The following is a 5,419-nucleotide window of genomic DNA, read 5'->3' on the forward strand; positions in this document are numbered from 1 at the left end:
GATACCTGTTTATAATCACAGTACACTTCCCTGCATATGGACAGGGTTTTCGAGTGTAAACAAATACATAATGCTATATTTTTTATGGTTTTGAGCAAGAATGTGCCCAAGTATGCACTGATAAAGAAAAATTGAGTATTCAGCAACGCAAACAGACTCCACAGCATGCCTGCCTAGCCGTCAATCACAGCTAACACTGGAGCCCTATGAGGAGGTGAACATGAGAGTGTATTTTCGTGTTTCTCTAACCCAGTGGAAGTGGGGTCCGTCAATGTAATAAAAGTCCAACCACGTGAAAATGTAAAAGCCAGACAGAAACACCCAAAACCAACTGCCCGGTCATTCTAATGAGGCTCAATTGCTCTCCTGGGCTGGAGTGAGGAAATCTGGCCCATTCACAGTTTCCAGAGCAGGGCTGTTGCCCATCTAACCGGGCAGAAAGGAGAAGCCAGGTGCAAAGCCTCAGAAACACAAGAGGGTTTGAAATGGGCTGGGCAGAGGACAGAGCCTGAGTGGTCCCCAGGGTGTGCAGAGGCTCAGCCACAGGGCTTCCACAGGGCCCTTCAAGACGGAGAAGGTAGGTGGGCAGTAAGCTTCCCCACAGTACAAAACCTTCCGGCAGGTCTCAGCCTCAGTGTACACGGATTTTGTCATCTCTACTTGGCGATCATTCAGTCATTCACATAACATGTATTTATTTAACACATACTATGTGCCGGACACTATTTCAGGTACTAGAGTTGTAACAATAAACAACAGTGTAATGGAGTGATAAGTATCCAGAAAACGAAGTGCATTAGGGAACGGGCTAAAAAGAAAACCGTACGTTGGAGGGAGTGTAGATTCGTGCGGCCACTACAGAAGACAGTATGGAGGTTCCTCGAAAAATGAAAAATAGAACTACCCTATGATCTCGCAATTCCACCGCCAGGTATTTATCCAAAGGGAGAAAACAGGACCTCAAAGATGCATCTACACCCCCACGTGCACTGCAGCATCGTTCACAATAGTCAAGCTATGGAAGCGACCTAAGTGTCTGTCAGCCGATGAATGGATAAAGATGTGATACACACACACACACACACACACACACACACACACACAATGGAATATCATCTGGCCATGGGAAAGAAGAAAATCGTGCCGCTGTGACAACGTGAATGGAACTTGAGCTCATTACACTACGTGAAATGAGTGAGACAGAGAAAGTCGAACTCTATGTGAAATGACTTATATGTGGAGTCTAAAGAAGTCAAACGCAGAGAAGTCGAACTGCAGAGTAGAGCAGCGGCTACCAGGGGCTGGGACGGTGTTCAAACTCCCGATTGTAAGATGAGTAAGTTTGGGGATCTAATGTACTACATGGTGATTATAGCTGATACTACTGTTTCATTTGTTTGTTTGTTTGTTTGTTTGTTTTACTGCTAAGACAGTGTTTTCTGCCTCTTACTTCCTCCACGGAGAAAGAAGAACCATCATCAATGGCAAATGGCAGTCACCGAGGCAACACCAAAAGCCGGCCTCACGCTCAGGAGGGAACACTGCGCCTCCCCCTGTGGTTTCAGGTACTCTACACATCCAGAGAAACTTCTCCAGTAACGAACTATAGGAATGATCCCTGAAAGTGTAGTCTTTGACCATCCTGTTTTATATATGTTTCGAAGTGGCTAAGACAGTAGATCTTAATAATCCCATGTTGTCACCACAAAAAAGAACTGGAAATCATGTGATGAGATGAGATGTTAAGCTAACGCTGTGGTCGTAACCATTTTGCAGTATAGGAGTGTATCAAACCAGGTTGTTTCTACCTGAAATATTTATCATGATGTGGATATGTCCTTTATTTTTTTATTAAAGATTTTATTTATTTTATTTTAGGCAGAGGGGAAGGGAGGGAAAAAGAGAGAAACAGAGAGAGAGAAACATCAATCTGTGATTGCCTCCTGCAGACCTGGCCCACAACCCAGACATGTGCCCTGACTGGGAATCGAACCAGCGACCCTTTGGTTTGCAGGCCGGCGCTCAATCCACTGAGCCACACCAGCCAGGGCTGACATGTACTTTCTTCCATCAGACACTGAAAACAAAACAAAACAATAATATTACATTTTTTAGTATAAACCTTGCTATTGCATTTATTTATTTATTTGTTTATTTATTTATTTAATTTTCCATCACAGTTGACATTCAATATTATTCTGTATTAGTTTCAGGGGTATGGCATCATGCTTAGACAATCATGTCCTTACAGAGTGCTCCCCTCAATGTTTCAAGTACCCACCTGGCACCACATGTAGTTATTACAGTATTATTAGCTGTGTTTCCTAAGCTATGATCATAATTTTACACTTTTATCTTTTCTGGGGAAAGAAAGCCTCTCTAGACAAGCCAAGTACACCTAGCCACTTAGAGTGATAAAATTGATATATATTTGGTGTCCTTTAAGCTTCAGGTTTTTAGATCTCTGATGTTCGTAGATTATATAAATTTAGATACCCCACATCCTTCTCTTTCCAGGATGTATTTATTGGGTAGGGCTAGTTATTTCCCATTTATTTTGATAAATTGAAAAATGAATATCGATGCTTATAGTACAACTCCTGATTAGCTCGTTGTAGGTTCTCCTGAACACAGGCTCCTGCTTAGAATATCAGTGCATTCTTTTTCCAAAGGTACACAGACGGCAGCGGGTCCTGCAGTGACCATGACCTTGAAAAGCAGAGTGACGTCTGAGTGATCTTGGGCCCTTCACCTACACTCGGAGCCTTCCTGCGTGTCTACAGTGGCAATGCTTATATTCCCGCCCTCGAGGGGCTGTCGGCAGATTAACGACACGAGGCCTCTAGCGAGACACAGGACAGGCGCTCGGTGAGTGAGTGCAATTCTCCGATGCGCACGTGTTGTGAACACGTGTGTGTGTTGTAACCGACACAACGGAGGTGTGTGAGCTCACCCAAACATAGCACAAGATTCACGACCGTTTCTGGACTTGATGAACTCTGGACACCTTTCGTGAAATCTGCACCAGGTAATAGTAACTTTTAATTCATTAAAAAGCTGGCCGCATATTAAAACGCATTGCTGTTTGATTAACGGAACTGGATGAGAAGGCGATGTTTTCGTTTTCGTCATTCCGCAAGGTCCACTGGGTCGCCCTGGGAGAGAGCAAATGACATGGGACACCATCGCAACAAAAATCAGCAGCTACTAATGAGGCTCGTTAGTGATGCTAATCTATGTAAATGTTATTAATTGAGAACATCTATCTTTTATCTCCAACATTTGGTAATCAGGCAATTAAAAAACAATGGCATTCCCGGAGGTTGTTCCTACTGGTATATATATTTTTTTCCTTAAATGATCAAAGAGTTCAGAATAAGAAAAAAGAAGTCCCTTATCAAGAGGTAGGCCTTGCCTTGGGCGACGAGGCCTCATTAAAGGCAGAAAAAGCTGTGTTGATCACCAATTAACCTGATTTGTGGGGACTCTGATAAAGACCTACCCGAACAGGAATTTTCTGACTATGGTAAATGACACAGTGTGTTGACAAAAATAAAGGCGATGCATTGAAAAGAATAAAGGAAAACTAGACTATCAAGGACTCATTGGATTTGGAAGTCATTCTCCCCAGGGGCCGGTGACTGGGGGAGAGAGGAGCTTTTGTCCCTCTGGTGGCCTAAAAGCCACCCTGAGACACTTGGTCCACCTTTTAGTTGGATAGCAGCAGGACGCAAAGACAGCTTCCCCTTTCCACTGGCTTGTCAAACAAACCTCTGCTCCTCCAGTTGCTGCAGACGCTGGATCCTGTGAATCACGTGGAGGTGGCCGGGCCCTCTGCCATGGTGCAGAACGACAGGACTCCAACCCAGGCTTGCCTGGGGTGCCAGTTGGTGAAGTTCGCAAGTATTCTTCTTTGCAAGCTAGCACAGTTTTAAGTCACACTGGGCAATTTATGTCGTATATTTTTAGACTCGGAAGGTATAGTTATTAGCAGAAATGGCAATCGAGATAGCAATTGAAGGAACCTGTCGGGCACTTACTAAGAAGCCCTTTGCAACGGGCTTCTGACCCCACTGATATTCATAATGACCCCACGGCATGCGCATCATTCCAGAGATAGATGATAGATAGAGAGATAGATAGATAGATATCCTGTATTCAGCACCTTACTTAAAATGTTCACAATTTATCACATATACTTAAAACCACTTATTGTAAGCTGTCGTCTTTGATTCTGCCTTTTTTTCTTTCTCCAAGTTCTTAAAGGTCTCTGACGAACTCTTCACTACAGAGTTAGACTCCGCAAGTGAGCTGTGAATTTCCTAGTTGGATGGTCTACATGTTACAGAATGGACCCACAGGATGAGGGTGGGCAGGACAAGATGCGGGTACCGTATGAATCCCCTTCTTTCAGGGTCCCTCTGTACCAGCTTCGCCTTGCTTGCCACGCCCTTAGGAATTGGAATTATGGCTTTCAATGCCAGAGTTGGGTAACATGGAAAGGGACCATTTATTCAAAAGCTATACAGGTTTAAAGTAAGGACTTAATGTCACCATTAAATACTCAAAGTCCCTTAAGACACCCACAAACACCCACAGTCCTTCCTTCCCCTCTTTGCCCAGTCAAGCCAGTTAGGGGCACCATATATCAGGAGAAATAGGGGTCCGAGGCTCAGCTAGCTCCTACTTCTTCCCAGTCATCTGAGCTCAGCTGGTGGGCCTCCGTGGTTCCCAGCACCATCAGCTGCGTCACTGCAATCTCCAGTTCTTAACCCAAACCTATGAGTCACCTTCTCACGGCCTACCAGTAAGAGAGCTTTCACCCCTTTCCTTCCCTGCAAGGTCTCACGTTGTCGCCTACCCCAGTCCTGTATCGTCTCTCCTGCTTCCTTAGCCGCGTGGTAAAAGGAGCCCCAAAACCACGTGATTCCCACTGCATGGATACCACACCTGGATTTTAAATTCCAGCTCAAATCCTCCTCTGCATCCCCACTTCTGACTCCTCCCACAATCGGCTACTCCTGCCAGCATTCCCGTATTTTTCCAGCCTTTCTGGGCTGCCACAGTTAGTCCGGGCAGGTGTGGCCTCGTGGTGTGGAGCGAACCGTCTCCAAGCTCTCACACAGGCGCCCTAACCAGAGGGAGCTGCCTCACAGTGACATCATGGGTCGAAGTCACTCCCATCTCTCTATCTCAAAAGCAGGGCCACAGCTACTTAGCATATCCATGAAGCTAGCCAGCTGTTATAGATATGCAAAATAACTATTTTTGCATATCAGGTACGAAGCTAGCCTACTGTTGATATGCAAAATAACCGTCCATGGCCCAGCTCCAAGTGTCCCATCCCCTAGTCCGGACTTGTGGGGGTGAGGATATTCTATATTTTTATATTTTCTGGACACCCCGAGTTCTGACCCCG

At 45.1% G+C, this 5,419-nt stretch overlaps 1 non-coding gene across 1 annotated transcript; it reads right to left on the bottom strand.

The window, feature by feature from the left end:
- Nucleotides 1–1,420: 1,420 nt before the first annotated feature.
- Nucleotides 1,421–1,634, bottom strand: LOC114488699. Its single transcript, XR_003683813.1, has one exon. It is a non-coding gene; the product is annotated as a small nucleolar RNA U3 (small nucleolar RNA).
- Between the last annotated feature and the right edge of the window lie 3,785 nt (nucleotides 1,635–5,419).

This window comes from Phyllostomus discolor, chromosome 12, assembly GCF_004126475.2.
Source record: "Phyllostomus discolor isolate MPI-MPIP mPhyDis1 chromosome 12, mPhyDis1.pri.v3, whole genome shotgun sequence".
In the NCBI taxonomy this organism is placed as follows: domain Eukaryota; kingdom Metazoa; phylum Chordata; class Mammalia; order Chiroptera; family Phyllostomidae; genus Phyllostomus; species Phyllostomus discolor.